Raw genomic sequence first — 13320 nt, 5'->3', positions numbered from 1 at the left:
CCAACTCCTCTTTCACCCCTACTCTCCAAACCCCCTCAACCCAACTCCTCTTTCACCCCAACTCTCCAACCCCCCTCACCCCCCACATAACCCTCTACACCCCACACCCCTCCCAACCCCCCTCACACCCCACCCAACACACCCCACCCCAACCCCCACCCACACCCCAACCCCACCCACACCCCACCCCCTCACCCCCACCACACCCCAACCCCCCCACCCCACCCCCTCACCCCAACACACCAACCCCCCTCACCCCAACTCCCTCAACACCCACCACCCCCCACCCCAACCCCTTCACCCAACACCACCCCACCCCCCCACACCCACACACACCCTCACCCCCCCCACACTCCAACCCCCCACACCCCACACCCTCACCCCCACACCACCAACCCCCACACCCCAACCCCCCAACACCCCTACCCCCACCCCCCACACCCCAACACCTCTTCACCCCCACACTCCAACCCCCCCACCCCCAACCCCTCACTCACCCCACTCACCAACACCCCCCACCCACCCCCTCACCCCACCACCCTTCACCCCACTCCAACCACCCCCCCACCCTCCACCAACCCCCACCTCACCCCAACCCCACTTCACCCCAACTCCCACCCCCCACACCCCACCCCACACACCCCACCCCCCTCACCCCCCAACCCCCTACACCCCAACACCTCTCACCCCCACACCCAACACCCTCACCCCACACCCCCTCCTCAACACCCCACCTCCCAACCCCCCCACCCCACTCCTCTTTCACCCCTACTCTCCAAACCCCTCACCCCAACTCCTCTTCACCCCTACTTCCAACCCCCTCACCCCAACAACTCTTCACCCCTACTCTCAACCTCTCTCACCCCAACTCCTCTTCACCCCTAATCCCAACCCACCTCACCCCAACTCCTCCTCACCCCTGCTCTCCAACCCTCACACCAACACCTCTCTCCCCTACTCTCCAAACCCCCTCACAACTCCTCTTCAAACCAACTCTCCAACCCCTCACCCCAACTCCTCTTTCACCCCACTCTCCAACCCCTCACCCAACTCGTCTTCACCCCTACCTCCACCCCCCCACCCCAACTCTCTTTCACCCCTACTCTCCAGCCCCCCTCACCCCAACTCCGCTTTCACCCCTACTCTCCAACCCCCCTCACCCCAACTCCGCTTTCACCCCTACTCCAACCCCCCTCACCCCACCTCCTCTTTGACCCCTACTCTCCAAACCCCCACACCCCAACTCCTCTTTCACCCCTACTCTCCAAACCCCCGCACCCCAACTCCTCTTTCACCCCGACTCTCCAACCCCCCTCACCCCAACTCCTCTACACCCCAACTCACCAACACCCTCACCCCAACTCCTCTTTCACCCCTACTCTCCAACCCCTCACCCCAACTCCTCTTTCACCCCTACTCTCCAACCCCTCAAACCAACTCCTCTTTCACCCGTACACTCCAACGCCCTCACCCCAACTCCTCTTCACCCCTACACTCCAACCCCTCACCCCAACTCCTCTTCACACCTACTCTCCAACCCCTCACCCCAAGTCCTCTTCACCCCTGCTCTCCAAACCCCCTCACCCCAACTCCTCTTGCACCCCTACTCTCCAACCCCCCTCACCCCAACTCCTCTTTCACCCCCTACTCTCCAACCCCCCTCACCCCAACTCCTCTTTCACCCCTAGTCTCCAACCCCCTCACCCCAACTCCTCTTTCACCCCTACTCTCCAACCCCCCTCACCCCAACTCCTCTTCACCCCTACTCCAACCCCCCTCACCCCAACTCCTCTTCACCCCTAGTCTCCAACCCCCTCACCCCAACTCCTCTTTCACCCGTACTCTCCAACGCCCCTCACCCCAACTCCTCTTTCACCCCTACTCTCCAACCCCTCACCCAACTCCTCTTTACCCCTACTCTCCAACCCCCTCACCCCAACTCCTCTTTCACCCCTACTCTCCAACCCCTCTCACCCCAACTATTCTTTCACCCCTACTCTCCAACCCCCCTCACCCCAACTCCTCTTCACCCCTACTCTCCAACCCCCTCACCCCAACTCCTCTTTCACCCCTACTCTCCAACCCCCTCACCCCAACTCCTCTTTCACCCCTACTCTCCAACCCCCCTCACCCCAACTCCTCTTTCACCCCTACTCTCCAACCCCCTCACCCCAACTCCTCTTTCACCCCTACTCTCCAACCCCCTAACCACAACTCCTCTTTCACCCCTACTCTCCAACCCCCTCACCCCAACTCCACTTTCACCCCGACTCTCCAACCACCCTCATCCCAACTCCTCTTTCAAACCAACTCTCCAAACCCCTCACCCAAACTCCACTTTCACCCCACTCTCCAACCCCCTCACCCCAACTCCACTTTCACCCCAACTCTCCAACCCCCCTCACCCCAACTCCTCTTTCACCCCTACTCTCCAAACACCTCACCCCAACTCCTCTATAACCCCTACACTCCAACCCCCCTCACCCCAACTCCTCTTTCACCCCAACTCTCCAAACCCCCGCACCCCAACTCCTCTTTCACCCCTACTCTCCAAACCCCCTCACCCCAACTCCTCTGTCACCCCTACTTTGCAAACCCCTCACCCCAACAACTCTTTCACCCCTACTCTTCAACCTCTCTCACCCCAACTCCTCTTTCACCCCTAATCTCCAACCCACCTCACCCCAACTCCTCCTTCACCCCTGCTCTCCAACCCCTTCACACCAACTCCTCTCTCCCCTACTCTCCAAACCCCCTCACAACTCCTCTTTCAAACCAACTCTCCAAACCCCTCACCCCAACTCCTCTTTCACCCCTACTCTCCAACCCCTCACCCAACTCGTCTTTCACCCCTACTCTCCAACCCCCCTCACCCCAACTCCTCTTTCACCCCTACTCTCCAGCCCCCCTCACCCCAACTCCGCTTTCACCCCTACTCTCCAACCCCCCTCACCCCAACTCCGCTTTCACCCCTGCTCCAACCCCCCTCACCCCACCTCCTCTTTGACCCCTACTCTCCAAACCCCCACACCTCTTTCACCCCTACTCTCCAAACCCCCGCACCCCAACTCCTCTTTCACCCCGACTCTCCAACCCCCCTCACCCCAACTCCTCTTACACCCCAACTCTCCAACACCCTCACCCCAACTCCTCTTTCACCCCTACTCTCCAACCCCTCACCCCAACTCCTCTTTCACCCCTACTCTCCAACCCCTCAAACCAACTCCTCTTTCACCCGTACTCTCCAACGCCCCTCACCCCAACTCCTCTTTCACCCCTACTCTCCAACCCCTCACCCCAACTCCTCTTTCACACCTACTCTCCAAACCCCTCACCCCAAGTCCTCTTTCACCCCTGCTCTCCAAACCCCCTCACCCCAACTCCTCTTGCACCCCTACTCTCCAACCCCCCTCACCCCAACTCCTCTTTCACCCCTACTCTCCAACCCCCCTCACCCCAACTCCTCTTTCACCCCTACTCTCCAACCCCCCTCACCCCAACTCCTCTTTCACCCCTAGTCTCCAACCCCCTCACCCCAACTCCTCTTTCACCCCTACTCTCCAACCCCCCTCACCCCAACTCCTCTTTCACCCCTAGTCTCCAACCCCCTCACCTCTTTCACCCGTACTCTCCAACGCCCCTCACCCCAACTCCTCTTTCACCCCTACTCTCCAACCCCTCACCCAACTCCTCTTTTACCCCTACTCTCCAACCCCCTCACCCCAACTCCTCTTTCACCCCTACTCTCCAACCCCTCTCACCCCAACTATTCTTTCACCCCTACTCTCCAACCCCCCTCACCCCAACTCCTCTTTCACCCCTACTCTCCAACCCCCCTCACCCCAACTCCTCTTTCACCCCAACTCCCCAATCCCCCTCACCCCAACTCCTCTTACACCCCAACTATCCAATCCCCTTCACATCAACTCCTCTTTCACCCCTACTCTCCAACCCCCCTCACCCCAACTCCTCTTTCACCCCTACTCTCCAACCCCCTCACATCAACTCCTCTTTCACCCCTACTCTCCAACCCCCCTCACCCCAACTCCACTTTCACCCTTACTCTCCAACCCCCCCTCACCCCAACTCGTCTTTCACCCCTCCTCTCCAACCCCCCCTCACCCCAACTCCTCTTTCACCCCTAGTCTCCAACCCCCTCACCCCAACTCCTCTTTCACCCCTACTCTCCAACCCCCCTCACCCCAACTCCTCTTTCACCCCTACTCTCCAAACCACCCTCACCCCAACTCCTCTTTCACCCCTACTCTCGAACCCCCCTCACCCCAACTCCTCTTTCACCCCTACTCTCCAACCCCCTCACCCCAACTCCTCTTTCACCCCTGCTCGGCAACCACTCACCCCAAATCCTCTTTCACCCCTACTCTCCAACCCGCCTCACCCCAACTCCTCTTTCACCCCTACTCTCCAACCCCTGACCCCAACTCCTCTGTCACCCCTACTTTCCAAACCCCTCACCCCAACTACTCTTTCACCCCTACTCTCCAACCCCCCTCACCCCAACTCCTCTTTCACCCCTACTCCACTTTCACCCCTACTCTCCAAACCCCCGCACCCCAACTCCTCTTTCACCCCTACTCTCCAAACCCCCGCACCCCAACTCCTCTTTCACCCCTACTCCACTTTCACCCCTACTCTCCAAGCCCCTCACCACTCCTCTTTCACCCCTACTCTCCAACCCCCTCACCCCAACTCCTCTTTCACCCCTACTCTCCAAACCCCCGCACCCCAACTCCTCTTTCACCCTGACTCTCCAACCCCCTCACACCAAATCCACTTTCACCCCTACTCTCCAACCCCCCTTACCCCAACACCACTTTAACCCCTACTCTCCAACCCCCCTCACCCCAACTCCTCTTTCACCCCTACTCTCCAACCCCCCTCACCCCAACTCCACTTTCACCCCTACTCTCCAACCCCCCTCACCCCAACTCCTCTTTCACCCCTACTCTCCAACCCGCCTCACCCCAACTCCCCTTTCACCCCTACTCCCCAACCCCCCTCACCCCAACTCCTCTTTCACCCCTACTCTCCAACCCCCTCACCCCAACTCCTCTTTCAAACCAACTCTCCAACCCCCCTCACCCCAACTCCTCTTTCACCCCTACTCTCCAACCCCCTCACCCCAACTCCTCTTTCACCCCTACTCTCCAACCCCCTCACCCCAACTCCTCTTTCACCCCTACTCTCCAACCCCCCTCACCCCAACTCCTCTTTCACCCCTACTCTCCAACCCCCTCACCCCAACTCCTCTTTCACCCCTACTCTCCAACCCCCTCACCCCAACTCCTCTTTCACCCCTACTCTCCAACCCCCTCACCCCAACTCCACTTTCACCCCGACTCTCCAACCACCCTCATCCCAACTCCTCTTTCAAACCAACTCTCCAAACCCCTCACCCAAACTCCACTTTCACCCCTACTCTCCAACCCCCTCACCCCAACTCCACTTTCACCCCAACTCTCCAACCCCCCTCACCCCAACTCCTCTTTCACCCCTACTCTCCAAACGCCTCACCCCAACTCCTCTATAACCCCTACACTCCAACCCCCCTCACCCCAACTCCTCTTTCACCCCAACTCTCCAAACCCCCGCACCCCAACTCCTCTTTCACCCCTACTCTCCAAACCCCCTCACCCCAACTCCTCTGTCACCCCTACTTTGCAAACCCCTCACCCCAACAACTCTTTCACCCCTACTCTTCAACCTCTCTCACCCCAACTCCTCTTTCACCCCTAATCTCCAACCCACCTCACCCCAACTCCTCCTTCACCCCTGCTCTCCAACCCCTTCACACCAACTCCTCTCTCCCCTACTCTCCAAACCCCCTCACAACTCCTCTTTCAAACCAACTCTCCAAACCCCTCACCCCAACTCCTCTTTCACCCCTACTCTCCAACCCCTCACCCAACTCGTCTTTCACCCCTACTCTCCAACCCCCCTCACCCCAACTCCTCTTTCACCCCTACTCTCCAGCCCCCCTCACCCCAACTCCGCTTTCACCCCTACTCTCCAACCCCCCTGAACCCAACTCCGCTTTCACCCCTACTCCAACCCCCCTCACCCCAGCTCCTCTTTGACCCCTACTCTCCAAACCCCCACACCCCAACTCCTCTTTCACCCCTACTCTCCAAACCCCCGCACCCCAACTCCTCTTTCACCCCTACTCTCCAACCCCCCTCACCCCAACTCCTCTTACACCCCAACTCTCCAACACCCTCACCCCAACTCCTCTTTCACCCCTACTCTCCAACCCCTCACCCCAACTCCTCTTGCACCCCTACTCTCCAAGCCCTCACCCCAACTCCTCTTTCACCCCTACTCTCCAACCCCTCAAACCAACTCCTCTTTCACACCTACTCTCCAAACCCCTCACCCCAAGTCCTCTTTCACCCCTGCTCTCCAAACCCCCTCACCCCAACTCCTCTTGCACCCCTACTCTCCAACCCCCCTCACCCCAACTCCTCTTTCACCCCTACTCTCCAACCCCCCTCACCCCAACTCCTCTTTCACCCCTACTCTCCAACCCCCCTCACCCCAACTCCTCTTTCACCCCTCGTCTCCAACCCCCTCACCCCAACTCCTCTTTCACCCCTACTCTCCAACCCCTCACCCAACTCCTCTTTTACCCCTACTCTCCAACCCCCTCACCCCAACTCCTCTTTCACCCCTACTCTCCAACCCCTCTCACCCCAACTATTCTTTCACCCCTACTCTCCAACCCCCCTCACCCCAACTCCTCTTTCACCCCTACTCTCCAACCCCCCTCACCCCAACTCCTCTTTCACCCCAACTCCCCAATCCCCCTCACCCCAACTCCTCTTACACCCCAACTATCCAATCCCCTTCACATCAACTCCCCCCTCACCCCAACTCCTCTTTCACCCCTACTCTCCAACCCCCTCACATCAACTCCTCTTTCACCCCTACTCTCCAACCCCCCTCACCCCAACTCCACTTTCACCCTTACTCTCCAACCCCCCCTCACCCCAACTCGTCTTTCACCCCTACTCTCCAACCCCCCCTCACCCCAACTCCTCTTTCACCCCTAGTCTCCAACCCCCTCACCCCAACTCCTCTTTCACCCCTACTCTCCAACCCCCCTCACCCCAACTCCTCTTTCACCCCTAGTCTCCAACCCCCTCACCCCAACTCCTCTTTCACCCGTACTCTCCAACGCCCCTCACCCCAACTCCTCTTTCACCCCTACTCTCCAACTCCTCACCCAACTCCTCTTACACCCCAACTATCCAATCCCCTTCACATCAACTCCTCTTTCACCCCTACTCTCCAACCCCCCTCACCCCAACTCCTCTTTCACCCCTACTCTCCAACCCCCTCACATCAACTCCTCTTTCACCCCTACTCTCCAACCCCCCTCACCCCAACTCCACTTTCACCCCTACTCTCCAACCCACCCTCACCCCAACTCCACTTTCACCCCTACTCTCCAAACCTCTCACCCCAACACCTCTTTCACCCCTACTCTCCAACCCCTCACCCAACTCCTCTTTCACCCCTACTCTCCAAACCCCCTCACCCCAACTCCTCTTTCAAACCAACTCTCCAACCCCCCTCACCCCAACTCCTCTTTCAATCCAACTCTCCAAACCCCTCACCCCAACTCCTCTTTCACCCCTACACTCCAACCCCTCACCCAACTCCTCTTTCACCCCCTCTCCAAACCCCCTCACCCCAACTCCTCTTGCACCCTTACTCTCCAACCCCTCACCCCAACTCCTCTTTCACCCCTAATCTCCAACCCCCCTCCGCCCAACTCCTCTTTCACCCCTACACTCCAACACCCTCACACCAACTCCTCTTTCACCACTGCTCCGCAACACCTCACCCCAACTCCTCTTTCACCCCTACTCTCCAACCCCTCACCCCAAATCCTCTTTCACCCCTACTCTCCAAACCCCCTCACACCAACTCCTCTTGCACACCTGCTCTGCAACCCCTCACCCCAACTCCTCTTACACCTCAACTATCCAATCCCCTTCACCCCAACTTCTCTTTCACTCCTACTCTCCAACCCACCTCATCCCAACTCCTTTCACCCCTACTCTCCAAACCCCTCACCCCAACACCTCTTTCTCCCCTACTCTCCAACCCCCCCTCACCCCAACTCCTCTTTCAAACCAACTCTCCAAACCCCTCACCCCAACTCCTCTTTCACCCCTACTCTCCAACCCCTCACCCAACTTCTCTTTCACCCCTACTCTCCAACGCCCATCACCCCAACTCCTCTTTCACCCCTACTCTCCAACCCACCCTCACCCCAGCTCCTCTTTCACCCCTACGGTCCAACCCCTCTCACCCCAACTCCTCTTTCACGCCTACTCTCCAACCCCCCTCACCCCATCTCCTCTTTCACCCCAACTCTCCAATCCCCTTCACATCAACTCCTCTTTCACCCCTACTCTCCAACCCCCATCACCCCAACTCCTCTTTCACCCCTACTCTCCAAACCACCCTCACCCCATCTCCTCTTTCACCCCAACTCTCCAATCCCCTTCACATCAACTCCTCTTTCACCCCTACTCTCCAACCCCCCTCACCCCAACTCCTCTTTCACCCCTACTCTCCAAACCACCCTCACCCCAACTCCTCTTTCACCCCTACTCTCGAACCCCCCTCACCCCAACTCCTCTTTCACCCCTACTCTCCAACCCCCTCACCCCAACTCCTCTTTCACCCCTGCTCGGCAACCACTCACCCCAAATCCTCTTTCACCCCTACTCTCCAACCCGCCTCACCCCAACTCCTCTTTCACCCCTACTCTCCAACCCCTGACCCCAACTCCTCTGTCACCCCTACTTTCCAAACCCCTCACCCCAACTACTCTTTCACCCCTACTCTCCAACCCCCCTCACCCCAACTCCTCTTTCACCCCTACTCCACTTTCACCCCTACTCTCCAAACCCCCGCACCCCAACTCCTCTTTCACCCCTACTCTCCAAACCCCCGCACCCCAACTCCTCTTTCACCCCTACTCCACTTTCACCCCTACTCTCCAAGCCCCTCACCACTCCTCTTTCACCCCTACTCTCCAACCCCCTCACCCCAACTCCTCTTTCACCCCTACTCTCCAAACCCCCGCACCCCAACTCCTCTTTCACCCTGACTCTCCAACCCCCTCACACCAAATCCACTTTCACCCCTACTCTCCAACCCCCCTTACCCCAACACCACTTTAACCCCTACTCTCCAACCCCCCTCACCCCAACTCCTCTTTCACCCCTACTCTCCAACCCCCCTCACCCCAACTCCACTTTCACCCCTACTCTCCAACCCCCCTCACCCCAACTCCTCTTTCACCCCTACTCTCCAACCCGCCTCACCCCAACTCCCCTTTCACCCCTACTCCCCAACCCCCCTCACCCCAACTCCTCTTTCACCCCTACTCTCCAACCCCCTCACCCCAACTCCTCTTTCAAACCAACTCTCCAACCCCCCTCACCCCAACTCCTCTTTCACCCCTACTCTCCAACCCCCTCACCCCAACTCCTCTTTCACCCCTACTCTCCAACCCCCTCACCCCAACTCCTCTTTCACCCCTACTCTCCAACCCCCCTCACCCCAACTCCTCTTTCACCCCTACTCTCCAACCCCCTCACCCCAACTCCTCTTTCACCCCTACTCTCCAACCCCCTCACCCCAACTCCTCTTTCACCCCTACTCTCCAACCCCCTCACCCCAACTCCACTTTCACCCCGACTCTCCAACCACCCTCATCCCAACTCCTCTTTCAAACCAACTCTCCAAACCCCTCACCCAAACTCCACTTTCACCCCTACTCTCCAACCCCCTCACCCCAACTCCACTTTCACCCCAACTCTCCAACCCCCCTCACCCCAACTCCTCTTTCGCCCCTACTCTCCAAACGCCTCACCCCAACTCCTCTATAACCCCTACACTCCAACCCCCCTCACCCCAACTCCTCTTTCACCCCAACTCTCCAAACCCCCGCACCCCAACTCCTCTTTCACCCCTACTCTCCAAACCCCCTCACCCCAACTCCTCTGTCACCCCTACTTTGCAAACCCCTCACCCCAACAACTCTTTCACCCCTACTCTTCAACCTCTCTCACCCCAACTCCTCTTTCACCCCTAATCTCCAACCCACCTCACCCCAACTCCTCCTTCACCCCTGCTCTCCAACCCCTTCACACCAACTCCTCTCTCCCCTACTCTCCAAACCCCCTCACAACTCCTCTTTCAAACCAACTCTCCAAACCCCTCACCCCAACTCCTCTTTCACCCCTACTCTCCAACCCCTCACCCAACTCGTCTTTCACCCCTACTCTCCAACCCCCCTCACCCCAACTCCTCTTTCACCCCTACTCTCCAGCCCCCCTCACCCCAACTCCGCTTTCACCCCTACTCTCCAACCCCCCTGAACCCAACTCCGCTTTCACCCCTACTCCAACCCCCCTCACCCCACCTCCTCTTTGACCCCTACTCTCCAAACCCCCACACCCCAACTCCTCTTTCACCCCTACTCTCCAAACCCCCGCACCCCAACTCCTCTTTCACCCCTACTCTCCAACCCCCCTCACCCCAACTCCTCTTACACCCCAACTCTCCAACACCCTCACCCCAACTCCTCTTTCACCCCTACTCTCCAACCCCTCACCCCAACTCCTCTTGCACCCCTACTCTCCAAACCCTCACCCCAACTCCCCTTTCACCCCTACTCTCCAAACCCCCTCACAACTCCTTTTTCACCCCTACTCTCCAACCCCTCACCCCAACTCCTCTTTCACCACTACTCTCCAACCCCTCAAACCAACTCCTCTTTCACACCTACTCTCCAAACCCCTCACCCCAAGTCCTCTTTCACCCCTGCTCTCCAAACCCCCTCACCCCAACTCCTCTTGCACCCCTACTCTCCAACCCCCCTCACCCCAACTCCTCTTTCACCCCTACTCTCCAACCCCCCTCACCCCAACTCCTCTTTCACCCCTACTCTCCAACCCCCCTCACCCCAACTCCTCTTTCACCCCTCGTCTCCAACCCCCTCACCCCAACTCCTCTTTCACCCCTACTCTCCAACCCCCCTCACCCCAACTCCTCTTTCACCCCTACTCTCCAACCCCCCTCACCCCAACTCCTCTTTCACCCCTAGTCTCCAACCCCCTCACCCCAACTCCTCTTTCACCCGTACTCTCCAACGCCCCTCACCCCAACTCCTCTTTCACCCCTACTCTCCAACCCCTCACCCAACTCCTCTTTTACCCCTACTCTCCAACCCCCTCACCCCAACTCCTCTTTCACCCCTACTCTCCAACCCCTCTCACCCCAACTATTCTTTCACCCCTACTCTCCAACCCCCCTCACCCCAACTCCTCTTTCACCCCTACTCTCCAACCCCCCTCACCCCAACTCCTCTTTCACCCCAACTCCCCAATCCCCCTCACCCCAACTCCTCTTTCACCCCTACTCTCCAACCCCCTCACATCAACTCCTCTTTCACCCCTACTCTCCAACCCCCCTCACCCCAACTCCACTTTCACCCTTACTCTCCAACCCCCCCTCACCCCAACTCGTCTTTCACCCCTCCTCTCCAACCCCCCCTCACCCCAACTCCTCTTTCACCCCTAGTCTCCAACCCCCTCACCCCAACTCCTCTTTCACCCCTACTCTCCAACCCCCCTCACCCCAACTCCTCTTTCACCCCTACTCTCCAAACCACCCTCACCCCAACTCCTCTTTCACCCCTACTCTCGAACCCCCCTCACCCCAACTCCTCTTTCACCCCTACTCTCCAACCCCCTCACCCCAACTCCTCTTTCACCCCTGCTCGGCAACCACTCACCCCAAATCCTCTTTCACCCCTACTCTCCAACCCGCCTCACCCCAACTCCTCTTTCACCCCTACTCTCCAACCCCTGACCCCAACTCCTCTGTCACCCCTACTTTCCAAACCCCTCACCCCAACTACTCTTTCACCCCTACTCTCCAACCCCCCTCACCCCAACTCCTCTTTCACCCCTACTCCACTTTCACCCCTACTCTCCAAACCCCCGCACCCCAACTCCTCTTTCACCCCTACTCTCCAAACCCCCGCACCCCAACTCCTCTTTCACCCCTACTCCACTTTCACCCCTACTCTCCAAGCCCCTCACCACTCCTCTTTCACCCCTACTCTCCAACCCCCTCACCCCAACTCCTCTTTCACCCCTACTCTCCAAACCCCCGCACCCCAACTCCTCTTTCACCCTGACTCTCCAACCCCCTCACACCAAATCCACTTTCACCCCTACTCTCCAACCCCCCTTACCCCAACACCACTTTAACCCCTACTCTCCAACCCCCCTCACCCCAACTCCTCTTTCACCCCTACTCTCCAACCCCCCTCACCCCAACTCCACTTTCACCCCTACTCTCCAACCCCCCTCACCCCAACTCCTCTTTCACCCCTACTCTCCAACCCGCCTCACCCCAACTCCCCTTTCACCCCTACTCCCCAACCCCCCTCACCCCAACTCCTCTTTCACCCCTACTCTCCAACCCCCTCACCCCAACTCCTCTTTCAAACCAACTCTCCAACCCCCCTCACCCCAACTCCTCTTTCACCCCTACTCTCCAACCCCCTCACCCCAACTCCTCTTTCACCCCTACTCTCCAACCCCCCTCACCCCAACTCCTCTTTCACCCCTACTCTCCAACCCCCTCACCCCAACTCCTCTTTCACCCCTACTCTCCAACCCCCTCACCCCAACTCCTCTTTCACCCCTACTCTCCAACCCCCTCACCCCAACTCCACTTTCACCCCGACTCTCCAACCACCCTCATCCCAACTCCTCTTTCAAACCAACTCTCCAAACCCCTCACCCAAACTCCACTTTCACCCCTACTCTCCAACCCCCTCACCCCAACTCCACTTTCACCCCAACTCCCAACCCCCCTCACCCCAACTCCTCCTTTCACCCCTACTCTCCAAACGCCTCACCCCAACTCCTCTATAACCCCTACACTCCAACCCCCCTCACCCCAACTCCTCTTTCACCCCTACTCTCCAACCCCTCACCCAACTCCTCTTTACCCCTACTCTCCAACCCCCTCACCCCAACTCCTCTTTCACCCCTACTCTCCAACCCCTCTCACCCCAACTATTCTTTCACCCCTACTCTCCAACCCCCCTCACCCCAACTCCTCTTTCACCCCTACTCTCCAACCCCCCTCACCCCAACTCCTCTTCACCCCAACTCCCCAATCCCCCTCACCCCAACTCCTCTTACACCCCAACTATCCAATCCCCTTCACATCAACTCCCCCCTCACCCCAACTCCTCTT

This window comes from Somniosus microcephalus, chromosome 4, assembly GCF_052327205.1.
Source record: "Somniosus microcephalus isolate GS21.2 chromosome 4, FLI_Smic_1.0, whole genome shotgun sequence".
NCBI classification, from domain to species: domain Eukaryota; kingdom Metazoa; phylum Chordata; class Chondrichthyes; order Squaliformes; family Somniosidae; genus Somniosus; species Somniosus microcephalus.
Note: the sequence above shows the minus strand (reverse complement) of the source record.